The sequence below is a fragment of the Pezoporus flaviventris genome, unplaced genomic scaffold (genome assembly GCF_033815535.1).
Source record: "Pezoporus flaviventris isolate CSIRO_AGI_PZ_B2104156 unplaced genomic scaffold, CSIRO_AGI_Pfla_v1 ptg000031l, whole genome shotgun sequence".
In the NCBI taxonomy this organism is placed as follows: domain Eukaryota; kingdom Metazoa; phylum Chordata; class Aves; order Psittaciformes; family Psittacidae; genus Pezoporus; species Pezoporus flaviventris.
This window is the reverse complement of record NW_026892579.1, coordinates 58,147,187-58,166,476: the sequence shown is the minus strand read 5'-3', so window position 1 is coordinate 58,166,476 and position 19,290 is coordinate 58,147,187. Positions and strand designations below refer to the sequence as shown.

The 19,290-nt window shown below is 38.4% G+C and overlaps 1 protein-coding gene across 6 annotated transcripts in view; it reads left to right on the top strand.

Annotated features, from left to right (window-relative positions):
• Positions 1-252: 252 nt before the first annotated feature.
• Positions 253-19,290, top strand: part of WDPCP (WD repeat containing planar cell polarity effector) — a 159,059-nt gene continuing 140,021 nt past the window's right edge. For 4 of the 6 annotated variants that reach the window (XR_009744677.1, XR_009744673.1, XM_061461450.1 and 1 more), the window contains exons 1-2: positions 253-305; positions 3,088-3,168. The gene's annotated coding sequence lies outside the window, so the exon portion shown is untranslated. Of the gene's footprint in view, positions 331-613; positions 649-3,087; positions 3,169-19,290 lie in introns of those variants that run through there. The other 2 variants (XR_009744675.1, XR_009744674.1) reach the window with 2 other exon arrangements.

The window sequence follows — 19,290 nt, the reverse complement described above, 5'->3', positions numbered from 1 at the left end:
AAACTACAACTCCCGGCGTGCCTCTGGGGGCGCTCGCCTCGCCCCCGAGCGCCATTGGCTCACGGCTGCCCGCCCCCTCTTCAGCTCGCCCCATTCATTGAAGCGGAGGCCGCAGAGCCGTTAGGACGTTATACGCCGCTTCCTTCCTTGCGCATGCGCTGAGAGCACGCGGGTTGCGGCAAGCGCGAGCGTTTCTGTTTGCGCATGCGCCACCCGGGCCGAGGTGGAGGGGTCCGAAGACGCGTCAGGGAGGCGCATGCGCGCCAGGCGACAGACATCGGCGGGGGACGCCGATCGTCGCGGGAGTAGGTGTGTGCTGCGCGTGCGCAGGTGGCTGTGCTTCAGTGGTTGCTAGGTGACGGGCCTCGCGGGCAGCGGCGCTGGCGGTGCCTCCCCTCCCCTCCCCAGTCCTCGTCCCGGTCCCGTTCACGTTCCCGCGGAGCTCTCGGTGGGTTCGGCGGCGCGGCCCGGACGTGCCCCTCCCGGGGTGGGCAGCCCGGCGGTCCCGAGCTGTTTCCGGGCGCTACCCACCGGGGCTTTCCCCTCCGCTGCCGCCCTACCTCAGTGAGGCCGGCGGGCAGGGGCCGGGGTGGGGGTCGCAGGCGGCACCTCCTCTCCTCAGGCCCAGACAGAGCTTCACAAAGTCCTGTTAGCTGCGTTTGGCCGTTTCGTTTGATTTACTTGTAACGGGGAAATTTGAGAGCTTACCCGTGCCATTCCGCTGTAACAGCGTGACTGAAGTAGTGGTCTTTTGTACAAAAATGAAACTACTCGTTTAGTGGTATTTTTGATTGTGGACTGCAGTAAACTTTTTGGTTCTGTGCCAACAGTGAGGCTGATACTGGAATAAATAGCAACAGCAAAAGCCGGTTTCCTAAACTGCCTTAAAGAGAGCCTTGTGTGGCACAGTTGGTTATTTTCTTCCTCACATCCTGACGATGTAAGGAACCTCCAGACGAGGTTCCTTATTGGACAAATTCTGTAATTTATTATGAAGTCTCACTTGTCTGAATGTATTCCTATGGGAGTAGTGATAAATTTTGCACTAGTCCTTACAGTTGACTGTATTTTATTGCTTGGTTTGTTTTTTTTTAACGATCTAAACAGCATGTACAGTTATGCCATTTCTTCCTCAGTCCTCGGAAGTAAGAAGTTACTCCTTTAGGGCAGTGGGTGTACAGCGTCAATATTTATGCTTGTCATGCAAAAGCGCTCTCGTTTTAGCACGTCTTGTTGCTAACCGCGCTCATGCCACAGCTCAAAACTGTGGCTTGAACAAGCCTCTAGCTGAACCTCCGACAGCTTCTGCAGTACAGAAAACTGCAGTGTTGGAGATGAAAAGGCACAGTCGTACTTAGCGTATTTTAAATATCAAACTATAGTGATTTATATAAGTTAATCGTGCATTTTTAATACGGATGAAGATTGTACCTAGTTTATCCCTTCAGGGGATGAGTTCGAAAGGCAAATAGCTGCAAGAAAAGCTGAGGTCTGGTTTGCTGGGAAAGGTAGAGAAGCTTGGTAAGTAGAAGGGAGCTTGTTTTCCAGTCAGATTACTCCAGAGTGTCTTGAGATGCTTTACACTGGTGGTGCTAACCTTTTTTGCACCTGGATATTGTACAGACTTAATTAACACGGTTTAAGATTATTTAAGATTTAAATGTACACAAAACCTGATGTGTACATGACATGAGCTAATTTCCACTCAGCATAATGGGTTCAGTTTAAATTGATTGCTTATCAATTCTCAAGTAATTCAATGTTAACATGCTGTAAACTGATTTGTGTGTGTCAGCATAGCAGTTGTGTGGGGTTAGTGGATTTCAGTTGATTGAACTTCCTTCTGTAGGTAAGGCTCTGTTTTCAGTCTTGGTCCTTTTTTTGGCCAAGCTTATGCTCCTTGAGTTATTTGGTGTTGGAAGACAGCAACATGTTTTGTGTCGAAAGTGATTTGTAATGAATATGTTGTAAAGCCATGTGTAAATGCTTTTGTGTGTCAGTTTATTTTAAATCTGTTCCCAGTATAATTAGTCTGAGATGGAGTTAAATCTGTGTAAGGCTGTTTGCACTGTCTTTTGTGCCATTTTAACTAAGATACCATAAAGTTTTGCCTTCTGTGAATGTGAGCTGATTTTTAAAATTAGTGAAACTTAACAACTCCACTATTTTCTTGTTACTTGTCTTAGATTTTATTTCTACTTGTTAAGCTTTAGTATTGTCAAGGAAAATATAAATGTATGAAAATAAATGAGTGATGCTTTTGTCATCCCATCTGTTTTTTAAAAGTCCTTTTCCTGGTGTTTTTTAGTTTCTAAAATACATTCTTTGCTTCTGGATGGAAACACTTCTGGTGGTGTAGGAAGTTTTGGTCCTTGGTAGTGTTCCTTATGCTGTCGTCACTGTAGGAATCTGTAAACATACAGTGTTTGAGTTCCCGCAACCTGGTCTTCCAAATCTTCTCTTCCAAATCTTCTTCCATCTTCTCTTTATCTTCAAGAAGTGTGGTATATTTGTTCTTTTTTTCTGCTTTATTAGTCTTAACACCTTTTCAAAGTTTTGAATATTTTCATTCCAAAAGGAATGCTGGTTTTCCTGTCAACTTTGCCGTCAGATTTCCTCCAGTTTGTTACTGTCTCATAATTTTCTTGCCACATTTGTGCTTTCTACTGACAATATTGTTTTTTTTTTTGAGATCATAAGGTAATCATATGATGTAATTTTTTAATACTCTTTAGTGCTTCCCCCATGTTTCATTAGTATGTTTCTTTTGTGTAGTGCTTTAAGACAAAGTTGCATAAATAAAACATATGTGAAAAAGAAGTAACAGAAATTTAATGTACACATGGATTAAGCTCTCAGTTTAATCTTGAAACACGCTTTACAGCTTTCGCTCTAAAAAGCTATTGAATTGCTTGGAATTGGTGTAATTAAACAATACTTAATAGTCTAGATCATTTAATTTCCATTTTGAGGGGATTAAGTATTATTTTTCAAGACAACTAGTAGTTTTGAAGGGTAGAATGACAGAATTTTCTTTCTTTCTCTTGTTTTTAATAGATTTTAAAATAAATTATTTTCTCTTAACAGCTGCTGTATTCTTTAACTGTATTTTGGATGGAATTTTGGTTTTCTTCATTTCCACCTATAGAAACAGATGAATTTTTTTAGGTAAGTTTTTACACATAATTTTCAGTAATTTGTAAATTTATGTTTTTATTGTGTCCACATATAATGCAGTTTTTCTTTTATGCGTTTACTTACAATTTTTAATACAAAAATGCGTCTTTTGTAGCTAAGTCTATGTGATAAATATGTTTAAAATGCTTAAGACTATGTGGAGTTGGAACTAGATGGTCTTTTAAGGTCTCTTCCAACCCAAACCATTTTATGATTCTATGTAAAAAAATAAATTAAAAAGGCCAGTTTCAGTCCTAAAAGTAATAGTAGAATTGGAATGGTTTCGGAGCCTCTTCTGGGTTATGATCCAGTGGAAGAATAATAAGGGATTTTTCAGAAATGAAAGAAAGCATTACAAAAAAATACTTAAATGGGATTAAGAGGATCAAAATCTATTTCTTAAAGTATGTGAGAAATCTTAAAAAGACTTTGAAAAACATAAAGATAGATATAAGCAAGAACAATTAAAATCTTAGTTTAGAAAATTAAAATAGACACATTTTCATTAGGAATTTGTGGGTTTTATACATTATTTTTTGTGTTCATAATGCTAATGTCCAAAGCTAATTTTTCACTGTTAATTTCTAAATTCAGAGTTATGTAATACTGCATAGACATTAAATGGTATGGTCAAACTGGCATAGCTAGAAATTCTGCTTATAACCCTGTTCTTTTCCTTTGGTTGGTTTTTTTTTGCTGTGGTTCAGAAAACTTTCTTAAAGAGAAATTTTACCTTCTGTAGAACTAGTTTCATTTTATCCTATGGTTTCATTTTTACTTCTTAATAGTTGAATTTTTTTTTTACATAATTAGAGGTAATTAATAATTTGTTAATTGATTTATACAACCTTTAGTATATTTTTAATAGGTAGATAGGATGCCATAAAACATTCTGTCCTCATGTGCCTCCTATGAAGAGACACAAATTATATCCTGCAATGTGTATTAATAATCTTTATGAACTCTTAATGAGTCAAATCTTAATAAAAATTGTGACCAGAAAGTTCTTTTTTATTTAATATTTCTAATTAAGTTAATCATACAAACAGCTACTGTATGTGTGACATAGCAATTAAGGCCTCCATTGCTGTCTGTGTGTAGTTAGATCTCAGGTGGTTGGTCTCACACTCGCATGCCTCCAGTGCCTGGAGTGCAGTTCAGGTATTGCAGGGCTTGATCACTGGCTAGGGATTGTGGTATAGCACAGCGGCTTGGTAATAGCAGCCCTGTTGTAGGCAAAGATTTAACATCATCCACCCTCCGTGAACTGTTTTGGGAGGATTTTCTTCTCACAGTTCTTAAAGTACAGGGTATAGAGAATCCCTGTTAAAAATCAAATGAAGCCAACCGAGATGTACATATATGCACACAAAGCCTTTGGTATGTTGGATGTAAATTCAGTTGATCACTGAATCAAAAAGAACAGAAAAACCGTGTTGCTGGTGCATGAGAAATAGTCTTGCTGGATTCTCTTTTACCTTAAGACACACATTTCTTGGTTGAACAGACACTTTGTGACAATGTGTATGAACTTTCTACTTGCTAATTGCAGTATGTGGAGGAGGTTGGTTGTGATTTGTAACTTCTGAGTGAATTAGGTACTTCTTCCCATGGTAGGTGAGCTGAGGAGTTAGAGGCTTTTGCAAACCACTGTGAGACAGGAAATGGAGAGACGGGAGAAGTAAAAACATCCTTTGAACATAGGAGAATGGCATGAGTACAGCAGAAAGTTCTTTTCTCTATTTGCTGTCTGCCTGTTATGCTAAGTGGGTTTCCAATTAGTTAACTATTTGAAACACTTTCATTAAAGTGCGTCTAATGAGATTTCTTTCCATGCAGACTATATAAAAGTAATAAAGCAATTGCCTTGGAAAATAGAACTTCCTAATTCAAATGCAACAAGAAGAATGTCAGGTTAGAGATATATGTAAAAAGAATGCCACATTGATCACAAGCAATGGTACATTTCCTTGGTTAATTGGATTTTTTGGAGTGTGATGAAATATTTGTATTGGTGTGGTGAGTTTCCAAGGCATATGCATCACATTGCTTCTTTTGAATGAATGTTGTACCAACCTGTTTTAGTATGTTCCTGCTCAGTAAAACTGGCATGTTAATGCATTAGCTGTGCGCATATGAGCAATGAAATTCTGCTTTTTATGAACATCTGAAATTATCTTGGTATTATGCAATAGCTTCATTCAGTTTCTTCTTGTTTTATAAAACAACATGAAAGTGTTGATGTGTTCTAAACCCAGTTAGAATAGGCAGGTTGATCTTCTAAAGAAGAGATAACCTGTGTAACAATTCTACAAAATTACAGAGCTGCCATTATCCAGAATGAGTTTTTCTCCCTTTTTCCCTCCAGTTATTCAATGGTGTTTTAAAGAAAATATCACTAGAAATACCTGGGGAGGGAGAATGATGTCTTACAATGTTGACTTTTTAAAGTTAATTGTTTAAAAACTAACTCTTTGCAGAAGGAAAATACCTTTTTTTTTTTTTTTATCTTAATGACGTTCGTATGTGAAACATAACTTTTAGAACATGGATTTATCAGTAATAAGCTTAAGAGCCAGCTAAACAGCCTTTTTCTTGTGTGGAGGCTTGATTGCTGCTTCACAGATTTATTTTGGTATCTGGCCTACTTTTGGAAACCTTATTGAAATTGATTTTTATGCAGCAGTAGAGAGACTATGGATGGCTTTGGTGTTGCTTATAGTACTGTCCATATTCAGTGTTTCTACTGATCCTTGAGGAAATAAAGAAGAAATTATATTTATTCATTCTGCTCATGTGAACACGAGTACTCAATTTCTCCACATGCTTTTCTTTAGTCAGTTGCACACTGTAAAGCTAAATTGTCACCTTCTTTTAATGAAAGTGTGGGCCCATGATTCCAGCTGAGTCTGTTTGCCATACCAGTGCTACATAACTTCGAGTTTCCTGCAGCTCCAGAGCATACAATGTGTATTTTTATTGGTCTTTCAGTTCAGAATGTTGACAAGAGCTGTGTTGGAACCCATGAGAATGATTCTCAGTCTCATGCTGTAAGAAATCCAATGCTTAAAACTTCTGGGCATGTCATGGAGGCAGAGTTGCCTTATCCAGCTGGAATGGTGTTGAGGTATTACTTCATTTGAACTCATCATGGTAGTTGTATTGCCTGAAGCAGTGTTCTGAGCCATTTTGAGGGGAACCAGCAAGCTTCCTGTAGGAGAGAGCCAAGGAGTGGGTCTGTAAGTGCCTGGTATGAATGATAAGGGAACTGTGGCATGGAACAAAATCAGGAGTGTGACCACTTTTCTTTTTTTGTGGACACAAATGATAGAAAAGAAAGTAGCTGCCTCTTTGGATGAAAGAGGCTTCTCCAGGAAGTAATCAATGAAAGGGAATCAGGATTATAGTTAGTGTTTTTCTTGTTTGTTTCTAGAATGATACAGTTGTGCCTTTTTGTTAGGTTTAATTTGCAGTCTACCCTTACCTGTATTGAGTAACCATGGTAATGTACTAACACATGAATGGTGAAAAGGTTGGATCCTAATTGGGTACTTTGAGTCCTATTGAAAAGCTGTTACTCTGGCTATACAGTAGAATATATACTTTTTAATATGGGCAAAACCATGTATGTCTATTTCATGATAGGTAATCCCATTTATTTACAACAATGGGCAAGATACTGCTTTTCAAGTTGCCCACTGTCTGACTTAGAAGACTATAAAGTATTGCAATGAAATGGCCTTTTCCTTTTACGGCTGTCTGACAAACAAGGTCTAGCCTCAGTATATTAGTCAAGGGAGCTAGAAATACACCACAGTTAAATTATGGGTTTGTATCTCCAGGTGGTGCTTGAATTCATGGTTGAAGACTGTAGAAATTAATTTTGCTAAAGCAAGAAACAACAGGACATTAAGCTACTATGCCAGCTTTAGATGTACGCTTCAAAAATTTTTTGCTGCTCAGCATTATTCAGTAATCTTTAACTCAAATTGCAGGAAATATTTGAAATTCCATTCTAACAATATCCAACAGAGAATATTAAAGAAGCATTAAATTTCGAATGCCTGAGGGAAAATGTTCTCTTGCAACACTGTGGGCATTTGGATCTCACTGGTATATGCAGTGTTATAGTCTAATGTTATGCTTTAGTTGGTCTAAAATGAAAGCCCAATTTTAATTCTATCTCCAAAAACTTGGCATACTGCAGTGAAAAATAATTTATTTGAATGTTGTTTTTTAATACATTGCAACTAACTTTAAAGCTTCCTTATATAAGATTCCCACTATGGCTTTTTGTAATCTGACTCTTTCATTAAAACTTCAAATATACTTCCAAAGACTTATCTCACTGCTTTCATTGCTAATTTACAAGTTATGAGATCCCAAAGTTACCATGAAAGTTCTTCTCACGTTTTGCAATTTTTCTCTTAATAAACCGAAACTTTAGATTATCTTTGTAAATATATAAAACACCAAACCAGAAGACAAATACACTCTTAAGAGGCAATATGCAAATAAAAAATGGGATTTAAAGACATATTTGCACAATTCTGCACTGGTTAATTTGGCAAACCCATTAGTGAACTTAAGTCAAAAAAGTGCCGATTAAACCTTTATGGTTTTATAGCCTATATATGCCATGTTTGATAGCAAAGCTATTTCAGAAGTGAGTCCCCAGCTTACCAGATGCTGGGGAAAGAGCAGAAGAGTATTTCTAGCAGATTTAGAAAATCTCTAGCATGGATATATTTCTTGCCATACAGTTAAGTATCTTGGTATGTGGCAGAACAAGGGCAAGTGGTATGTTATTGTTGGGAATTTAAGAGCTACAGTTTTTATAAAAATAGTAGGGTTCTTTTCCACCCGTAGCTTACTTTTGTGCTGTTTGCACTTTTGGCTGGTGTAGACAGAGTAGTGTCCAGGAAGATGTCGACGGTGTGATACTCGATACCTGCTTAGAGTTTCATGAGAAGCAGGCGTTTTAATAATAGTGGGCCAGTTGCCTGTGAAATTGGACCATTGTGACTTGCCTGACAAATGAGATTGGGTGGAAATGTGATTTAAAGACTTCAAAACTGCAGAGAGAATTCAGACTAACAGCATACTTCAGATGGTTTTAGATGCATAATAAATGCAATTTAATAAATGGTTTTGTCTTTCATCATGTGGATATCAGATCTATGAGTATAGGTATACATGTATTATCATGCAGACATTAACCCATTTGTACAATGTAGCCATGTGGGGCACAAATAAGTGAAAATTCATTAACCGTATCATTAGTTTAACTGCAGTGCTAGACTCAGTTCTTGCCAAATTAATCTCCCTGATTTCTGTAATGAAAGCTCGTGCAGTACCGCAGCCCTAGTGCAGTATCTGCTGCCCCTGGTGGCAACTCCATTGTAGTACTGGTGGACATCAGCTTGCCCGTTCGAGACCCCTTTTGGCCTCTGAATTACCACATACCTTTTAATGGGAGCTGAGGCCTACTGATGGTTGATAGGCTGTTTTTCCATCATAGCTGGTCTCAGGCAGTTGTACCCAAACTTCAGGCAAGTGGAGATGCTACCTTGTAGAAGATGCAGTTGTCATTATATAAAGTTGTCTGACTGCATCTCTTGGAAGGCAAGAGTATCCACATTGGGGTAATAACACCATTATTTAAGAAAATATAAAAAAAAAAAAAGTGTGTAATTTTTGGACAGAAATGACCAAACTCTAAAGAAATGTACCCTTAAAGAATATTCTGCAGTTTTGGAGGACACTTTGGTTTTGTAGATATTGAGCCTGTATTGCTTGAGAAATGGAAAGCTTGTAAAATGCGTAAGAAGTATATGTTGGAAGAATAAGTCTACATGGATGTCAAAATCAGTCTTATTAGATGGCTGTATTTCCAATTTTGTTGTCATAAAAAAATCTGTAATTACACTTCTTTGATAATTGTTATATTGTCTGTTCTTTAAATAGTAGTGCAAAGAAAAACAGAAGAAAATGTAAAGCTTGATGTGCTGTGGTACAAAGCACATCTTACCTGGTACTCTGTTTTACCTGGGCTGTGTATTTAAGTAGATTATTCCAAATCCATTGTTTTGATAGCTTTAATTCTGATAACTTGGCCAGATGCAGTGAATGTAATGCAGTGAGTTGCAGTGAGTTACCTACTGCTTATATTATAGAATCATAGAATGGTTTGGGTTGGAAAGGGCCTTAAGGCTCATCTAGTTCCCACCCCCTGCCACAGGCAGGGACGCCTTCCACTAGAGTAGGTTGCTTCAAGCCCTGTCCAACTGGCCTTGAACACTGCCAGGCAGCCACAGCTTCTCTGTGCAGCCTGTTCCACTCATGGTGGAATTCCCTCTCATAATAAGAAATTTCTTCCTTATATCTAATCTAAATCTACAGTCTTTCAGATTAGAACTGTTGCCTTTTGTACTAGACACCCTCATGTAAAAAGTCTCTTTCTTATAATCTCCCTTGAAGTATTCAAAGGCTGCAATAGGGTCTCTCCAGGGCCTTCTCTTCTCCAGGATAAACCCCCAACTCTCTCAGGCTTTCTTAATAGGATAGCTGCTCCATTGCTCCAGTCTTTTTTGTGGCTCTTCTCTGGACCCACTGTAACAGGTCCACCTTTCTTGTGCTAGGAGAACCCAGAGCTGGATGCAGTACTACTGGTATGGTCTCACAAGAGTGGAGTAAAAGAGGAGAATCCCCTCCCTTGACCTTCTTTTTCATTATTCTTTTTATGCAGCCCAGGAAATGGTTGGCTTCTGGACTGCAAGCACACATTGCAGACTTATACCTGATTTTTCATCTGTCAGCATTCCCAAGTCCTTCTCTGCAGGGCTGCTCTCAATATGTACATCCTCCAATCTGCACTGCTTCTGATGATTGTTCCAACCCAGGTGCAGGGTTGGAACTGCACTTTGCCCTGTTGAACCTCATGATGTTGACACTGGCTTCCTTCTCAAGGCTGCCAAGGTCCCTCTGGATGGCATCGTGTCCCTTAGAAGTATCAACATCACCACTCAGCTTGGTGTCATCCACCGGCATGCTGAGGGTACATTCAATCCCACTATGTCATTAATAAAGATACTGAGCAGTACTGGTCCCAGAACAGAGACTTGAGGGATATCATTTGTTACTGATCTCCATTTGGATCTCCACTGAGTTGTTGTTCATGCAACTTTTTGGATGTGGCCATCCATCAAGTCCTTATCTTTACAATTCAGAGACAAAGGTGTTCTGTAGGACTGCGTGAAAGGCCTTAGAGAAGTCAAGGCAGATAACATCAGTTGCTCTTCCCGTGTCTACTACTGCAGTCATTCTATTGTAGAAGGCCAGTAGATTCACCAGACACAATTTGCCCTTTTCAAAGCCACATTGGCTGTCCCTATCACCTCCCTGTCATCCGTATGCCTTGACATAGCTTCCAGGAGGATCTGTGATCTTATGGGGCACAAGATGCGGCTGTCAGACAATGCAGAATGGTGAATAGGTACCTCCTGTGATAGTCCATTGAGGAAGCAGACATGTGAGGAAGCAGACATGTGAGGAAGCAGACATGTTTTTTAAATATGAATAGTTTTTAGATATTGGAAGAGTTCCCTGGTAAATGTAATTAATACATTAAAATAGAAGCAAAATTCTTAATGATGTAATTTCAGTAAATGAGGTGCAGCTTGTGGCAGAGTTTATGTGAAAGCTCAGAATGTTCATTGAGTGCTGCTGGCAAAGTACCCTATCTGTTAGGAGGGCTGTGAAATTGATTAGTGTTTCAGCTGGCTGCAAAGGTCTCTTTACATGGAATTCAGGGTAAGATTGGTACTGCAAAACTTATGACACAGTGTCATTCTTGCGTTAAAATACAAAATTCAGGCAGATAATGCAACAGTGGCATTGGTGGCAGTTTCATTTGAGTAAGTATTAGGTAGTAAGCAGATCTTACTCCTCAGGGAACTATTTGATTTTAGAATAACTTGATTACATTACATTTCATTAAAGGGCAAATTAAATATTTAGATTCCTTAAAGACTTAGCTAGACTTGGCACCTGTCAATGCTAATGTTTAACTTTATCACTTCTCTTCTTTTGCTAAAAGGTTTTTTGTGTTGTTTTCTTTTGTGTGTAGAATTTTTAATATATGATTTTAGAACCCTCCCAAATGGCTTTTTCTGACTCCGCTTTGCTTTATACCAAGTTGTATCCCTATTCTGTACATGACTTAATAAATTAACTGCACTGCTGTTTTCATGCTCGTTTTCTGATTTTGACTCTCAACACTATGCAACACGTTCAATTCTAGTGCGTGACTGAACTGCACTGCGGTAATCTTGAAATTATGCACATTGTGCAGGTGGTTGAATGTTCCTTAAAAAGCAGCCTATTAAACTATGCTGCCTATAATGTCAGCAAATAAATGCTAACTTCAGCATTAATGTTCTCCTAAAATACATGCTGTGCTGAGGTGATCAGTCACTCTGAATTCAAGGAAATAAACATACAGACGCTCCGTAAAGCTACAGGAGTGGCATACCTGGGAAGGTGCTGCTGCTGCTGCTAGGTTTTCAGAAGATGGCATGCTGTGAGTTTTAAAACTCCTTAGTCATCGGTGAGCTGCAGTAAATGTCATTTTGTAATTGAACCCATGCAAGTTAGTTATTTCTGCACTTACTTCTAACTTCCTTTTTCAAAAACTTCTTTGCTGGCTTCAAAGAAACGTTGTCATCATGAAAGGAAATCATGCAGAATTTGCTGAATGGGGCAAGGAAGCAGAAGAATGAAAATTCTGCATCTTTTTCTCACATATATATGATAATTGTCATCTTTTTCATGGATTAGTGTGGAGATTATGCTTTTGGCCTTCTGCTTACAAGTAAAATAATAATGAAAATGGTGAAAATATTGCTGCTTCCTTTCACGTGAAGGAAATTGAAAAAGCCAAGTGTGGCAGCTAACTAGAATGGTCAGTTACAGCTCTCATTTGAGGCAAGATTTTTCCAAGTTTCTTTGAATTAATGCATTTTTAAACAATGTCCTTAAGTGGATGAAGCTGTAGTGGGTTGACCCTGGCTGGACACCTGGTATCCACCAAAGCTGCTCTGTCACTCTGCTCCTCAGGTGGACAGGGGACAGAAAACCGAACACAAGGCTTATGGATCGAGGTAAGGAGAGAGAGAGAGATCACTTACCAATTACTATCACAGGCAAAAGACTTGACTTGGTGAAATTTAGTTTAATTTATTATCCATCAAGTCACAGTAGGATAATGAGAAAATAAAAACTAAATCTTAAAACAAGTTTTCCCCACCTCTCACTTCTTCCTGGGCTTAACTTTAGTCTCTACCTACTTCCCCCCAGGGTGATGGGGAATGGGTGTTGTGGTCAGTTCATCACATAGCTCTTTCTGCTGCTCCTTCCTCCTTGGGAGGACTCCTCACACTCTTTCTCTGCTCCAGTGTGGGCTCCTTCCCGCAGGAGACAGTCCTCCACAAATTTCTCCAATATGAATCCTTCCCACAAGCTGCATTTCTTCACAAATTACTCCAGCATGGGTTCTTCCCCTGAGGTACAGTCTTTCAGGCACAGACTGCTCCAGTATGGGTTCCCCATAGGGTCACAGGTCCTGCCAGCAAACTTAGGTTGTTCACACACTGCTGTTTATATTTCCATATAATATATAATTTATAATTCCATTATATTAACACTTATCTTTGATGTAAATTGGAGTCAAATGAGAAATGGGTTGGCAAAAAGAATGGGTCAAGCTGTGAAATGACTGATAATTAGAAGATGCACAAATGCAAAGAACAAACTCAGACCTGAGCATGCTACTTAGAATTTTTGAAATTGTCTTTCTGATGACTCTATTTCAATATTTTGGTTTTGTGTGATATTAAGGTATAAAATCAAGCTTCTGTGAGAGCTCAGATCATGCGTTTTGGGGAAGGGAATAGAGAGAACGTGCACTGTTATAACGGTTGTTGGTAATTTGGGGCTGCTGAACCAGTGCTATTCACAGTGACATCCTGTCTTTTCAGACAATGAAGTAATTTATTGAAGTAATTAAAGACAATTACTTGTAATAGCAGAAAATTACTGTAATTGTTTTGTTTTGCAGATAACAAATGCAGATTTATAATTTCTTTGACCACATCCAAGGGTTTGCTACCAGAATTCACAGAGAAAACATAAATATTTTTCTCTTATGCTTAATGTCAGTGGTATGAATTTAACTCTCTTATTTTAAAATCAGTCAGGACAGGTTTCATCCTAATGTTAAAACTGGTCCACAGCAGTTTAACATAAGCCCATTGTTGGTTTTAAAAAGCTCTTCATGTTCTGTCACACCTGTTGATTGCAAATCAAATGTACAGCTGGAATGGTAATGAGCACTTTTTGAAGGTTTTGAAAGGAGAGTTTAAATGAATCTTGAGGTGAAAGTTAAGCTGTCTTTAGAGTGCTTTTGCCTTGTTGTGGTTTCATCAGGTAACTCCAGGCCTCTTAGAAAACTTGGTCACTTGGATGCTATTTTCTCATGTTCTATGATAGTTACAAGGTGCTATAATGACATTTTCTGATTCAAAATGGGGAAGGCCTTTGCTGGCAGATGCTTTTTAAAAAACCTAAAAAGTTAAAAATCTGTCTTTGAACAATTTCTTTTGAAACATAGACTGTATCTGATGCAGCCAAGAGCTGCACTGAATTTGCAGTAACCTGGGAAGTTGTAACAAAACGTGTAACTTTGCCTATATCCGAGGGCTGCTGTTCAATCAGACTGCCTTTTTTTTTGTTAATGATTGCGGCTGAAAAGATTCATCAGAGTGTAAAGAGCAGTCATTCATACAGAAGACATTCATATCTACGTTTGTTGATCTTTGATTTTATCAATTTAGAGGTTATACCTAATGAAGCTATACATGCTGTGTTGAGAATTAATACAGGTAATTCTAATATTGTTCTTATTAATTGTACCATGGCCAGCTTCTTTGTTATGTTTTGGTATGTTTTTTCCTCTGGTCAGTATAAATTTTGGCTATGTACATAGTATTGCCTATTTTAAAAACATGACACTTATTACTTTAGAACCCTATTTTTTTAAGTGACATAAAAACATCTGTTTAAATATAATTGCAGCTTTTTATTTAAAGCATTTTAACCATCTCCAGTTTTGCCTGTTAGCAAGGTCTTTTTTAACCTTAGAAACTAAAAGTGAAAGACGAGCAAATGGTTTGAGATTAGATGAATAATTATGTTAATGACTGTGAAATAGAACCTGAGGAATCAAAAAATTTATGATACAGGACTATCAAGATGGTTTTCTAAATGCTGAAGGTTTAGATTGAATTGGATAGGACATGCAGCAGAGCAACTGAGAGAATTACAGCCTCAGGGGTTTGTTCTCTGGCTTAAGCAGAAGATGAGCATATTTTAAGGATCTGAAGTTGTTTTCAGTTTCCCACCTAGGACTTGCGTGTGTGTGTGTGTGTGTGTGTGTGTGTGTGTGTCTGTACACCTCATTGCAGCCTTTTGATTTCAAGGGACAGGGCAGATCACTGTCCTCATAAAGGACCTGTATTTAAAGTTATTAAGCAGGTTTCATTCCTGAACTTCTGCCCCTGGAGAGGAAGGTGCTTCTCTGTCCTTATCTCGATGAGTTCCCTGCTGGGCTTTTCCTGCTAATTTTGCGCCAGGTTAGCAGAAGGTGCCATTCATGGGGCTGAATGCTTGAGTTTGAGTCTTGAAAATGAGCAACAGTACACCTGGAGTGGCTGTCACTCGGTCAACTCCTGCTTCTTTTGAGGTTATACAAACGCAAATAGAGTCCATTTTCGAAAGGCACATGGACAAAGTAGATGCTTTTTGCGAAGTTCCTTGGTAGAGGAAAACAATGCCAAAAGGACTGGGAAATGCAGTGCATTATCATCAAGATGCACTAGAGGGCCCAGCCTGCATACAACCTTTTTGCAAGAAGAAAAATTAGTAGTAAGCTGAAGGAATTTCTGAGAAATTATGGCAAAATTAGGAGGAGAAAGAGCTTTCTGAAGCCAACAGGGCTCAAAACAGGACTGAATGTGGAGAAAGGTGATAGAGTGACAAAAGCATTCAACCTGAAAATGTAATCAGACAAGCATGTTCCCCTGCTGGAGAAGGGATTTAGCAACTTTGAACTCAAAATCATGTGATTTCTTCCTCCTCCTGGCTAGATGAAAAGGGGGAGTCATGTTTTTAATATTATATCATGCTTAACAAACCATTGCGTGCTGTGTCAAGTTCATTTTCACTATCAGCTCTGGCTAAAAACCATTGCTATCTGTAGTCTAGCCTGAAGGTGACAAGAGATTTGAATCATTGTAATTAGGCACTCATCATACTGCAAAAAGATACAACTATCTTGATGAATCCCTATAAAAAAAGAAGCTGTGGGTTTTATTTTTTTCTTTGACTGCAGTTCGTGCCTGGGAATGTGAGAGCAGAAATGAGCTCAGCAAGAAGGTGAGGTACTTTCCTCAGCATGACAACAGTTGTCCTGTTCTCTGCGCAGAAAAAGTTAAAGAGGTTTTTGCCCTGCCAAGTCCTGTTGACACCTTCAAGTGTTCTTGGGCCTCTCCCAGGTTTTACTTGACAAACATTTTCATATGTCCCACTTCTGTCTGATTTTGGGAAATAAATAAGAATTCACTCTCCACAATTAAGCAAGAGCTATGAAATGAGTTATTGTTTGCCTTTTAGAATCATAGCTCCAGGGCGCACTTTTGCTATGAAATGTAAGTGATGAAAAAGTGGATCTGTCTAGCAAAGCCAGAATTGTGTTTGGATACGGCAGAAGTGGGCTATAAGGAACTTTATCCCTCTGGGGAAAGGCATTTCCGTACACACCAAAATGTAGTTTTGTGACCTCTATTATAGCTGCCCTGTGTTAATAATTAGGTTTTGTTCTCATTTTCTCCTACATTTTAGGAAGAGTACGGTAAACATTCCTGAAATATGTACAGCTTTCACCAGGCAGAGGTGCATTGCACTTTTTACCCTTTCATGACAAGAACAATGAGTTACGCTTCATTCTTTTTCTCTGAAGATACATTACTTTGTCTTATCACTCATCTGTGCATCTTTCCTCAGAGACTGGATAACATTCTTTTCGATTATTAAGATCTTAAATTGTTCAAAAATGAATTGGGGAATGGCATTTATTGCCCAGTAGCATACTTACTGTGCCCTGGAGTCTTGTCATAGCCATAAAATTGTTTGAATTCAGGGTCCTAATGCCAATTTAAAAGTGCTCTGGTTATCAAAAGTGAAATGGAAGTATAGATTTACATACTTATTTTAGGCAGTGGTAGTTGAAATGTGATAATGTACTTGGGTTGCATGGGGGAAGGAAGTGACTTACCTGACATGACTCTATGAACTATGGATCTGTCAGAGTTTTGAAGAATGGGTGTTTTTAATGAATATGTTGTATAGTTTTATGAAAAACTAAAGAAAAAAAACATGATTATGCTAGTTAATGTTAAAACTAAATAGATTTGGGATGTACTGAAAATATATTTGAGGCAGAGTTCTGTAAAAACTTTCTGGAGTGAGCAAGTACTGGTTTCGTTGGTCATGGAAACTGTCTACTGGGATTAGCATTTAAAACAGTTACTCTGCAGTACTAAAATACCAGAATGAACTTGAATTTGTAACCTTAGATATATGACAAGTAATGTGGCCAAGAGAGCTGGAGTTAACACTTAGCTCATAGTAGCAGGTGTAATTTCCATGTAGACACCTGACGCATTTACATTCGGAACACTGTTGTTTTCAGTGTTCCGAATGTAAATGCATCTGCTGTCTACATGAAATTACACTTCATTCCCTTTTTTTCTTTTTAGATCATCTGACTTCTGTAAGCAAAATCTGCTGAGTAAAGGAGCAGCATTTTTCTTTGATTACCTGAAGGGACAACTGATCACACAGTGTACTTTTCAGTTCCCGCATTAACTTTTGGAGCTTGTTGACTGATTTGATGGATTAGGTAGAGGTCTTAAAAGCTCCAAATGTGTATGTATTTTGTGAAAATCTAAAGACACTCAAATTGGTGTTCCCTTCCCTGGGCTCCTCAAGAAAAGTCTGACCTGAGCTTAAGGATTTTTTTTTTTAGTTGTCCTTCAATATCAGTCATTAAATATTTACTAATTGCTGAGAAGGCTCATCACTTTGGACCAGCCACACTGTGCTGCTTGCTGCTTGGCTGGCATGAGAGTTGCATGGAGTGGCAAAGGAGAGGAAAGAAAAGGGTATTGAAGGGCATGGCAATAAAGAATGTGAATGAGCTGAAAGTAATGTAGAAGCAGCTTGGGAAACTTAAAGGAAAAGCATGGAACCTAAATGGAGGTTTCAGGGTATGACATAGTAGCATTGGGCTTGTAGATCACCAGTCCATAGAAAATCAGACAAGTTACAGTGTTGTTCACAGTTTGTATATCCTTTGGTTTACAACCTGTGTATATTGTGGTGTACAAGCACATTGAAAATAACATTTTATGTACTGTGTAATTCTTGTTGCCGTTTTGTTTCTAGTTTGATCGCTTACTCATCACGGGAAATTTTTCTGTGCTTTCTGCTGACAGAAAAATGCTTCCCTGTTCTTACATGTTGATATATTTCCTCGTTTAAGGGAGAATGTTTGTGTTGCCTTTAGCACAAATGATGTATACATTTGCATTTCTGGAACACTTTCACAGCTTCCCATTTGCTTTTATCTCCTCCACAGAATGAGCATCTGTTTTCTAGTTTATCTTTTGTGAAGATCAGCCCAGATTGTTGATTACAGGCTGCAATAAATTAACTTGTCGACTTTTGCCACATTTCATGTTTATCTTTTATATCTGAACAATGTTGAAGATTTATTGAAGACTTTAAAAATTAATCTGAGACATAAATGTTTGAGAACAAAGGCTTGTTTTTTTTAACTGTCTTTTATTTCTGAAAGCTGCTACATAAAATTGCACTTCTCTTTCTAACACAAGCTTTTAAATTTTAATTGTTGAAGGGTTTTTCTAGTGATTTATTAGACGCCTCCCTTTGTGCAAAACTGAAAGTATATTATCATAAAACCAAATGCTATTGTCATCTTTACTTGCCTAAGCCAAACAACAGAGAATTTGAAAATACAGTTTGTTTAAGGTAAAAAATACAGGTTTTGTGATGTTGTGTTCTTTAGTTTGCTTTTAAAGGAATTTACTTTCATACTATTGTCTTGCAAAATAGACTCGAAAACTTCTGTGTAGTCACAAGCTAATTCTTCATTAATTTGTTATCTGAAATTACTGAATAGGTGGGAGAAGTTGGTAAATTTTACTTTTCAGTACAGTCACCTGAATGACTCTATCCTCCTTGTGGGCAGGACACTGTTTTGTTTTCCCATTGCAATATATAGAAACAGTTTAGTTCTTACCTCTCTACTCTGTTTTTGTATTCTAACCAGAACTAATGCTTTGGACGCATGAGTGTTTTTAGCTGGAAATATAAACTTTTTACCTACGTATACCCAGGACTTTGCCTCTTAACATAGTACGTGGGGTGTTCTTGTGAGCTTAAAGTGTAAGGAGCCAGAAAGTGATGGACATATGCCAAGTGTTTGCACAAGAAGACTATATCCATGTTCCACTCTCTGAAATTTCTCCTTCAGCATTGTTGGCCTACTCAGAAAGTATCTACTGCTTCCCTGTTCTCAAACGCCAGGAAATACATGCCAAATACAGCAAACTTCTTGGGTTTTTGCCTTTGCTAGTCCAGGGCATGTATGTGTTTCTTGTAGCTGTTGCTGTAGTTCAGAACACACTTTGTATCACAGAGGTCGTATCTCCAAAAGAGTGTATCTCTCATCACATTTACATTTGTGTTGGGATGTGTGTGAGGCATAATATGCAAAAAACGTTTATCAGGTGTCTGAGCAATCAAGGATCATTTGTCTATAAAAATAGATGTAAGTGTCATATTTGGTTTTTGCCAGTGCAATGGTTACATTATTCACACATCAAATCTCTTGTCACTAGTGTATCCTGTTGGATGATGCAACATGCTGTGCCACTCAGTCTGCAGTGGAGCACCATCACTGGGCTTTTCCAG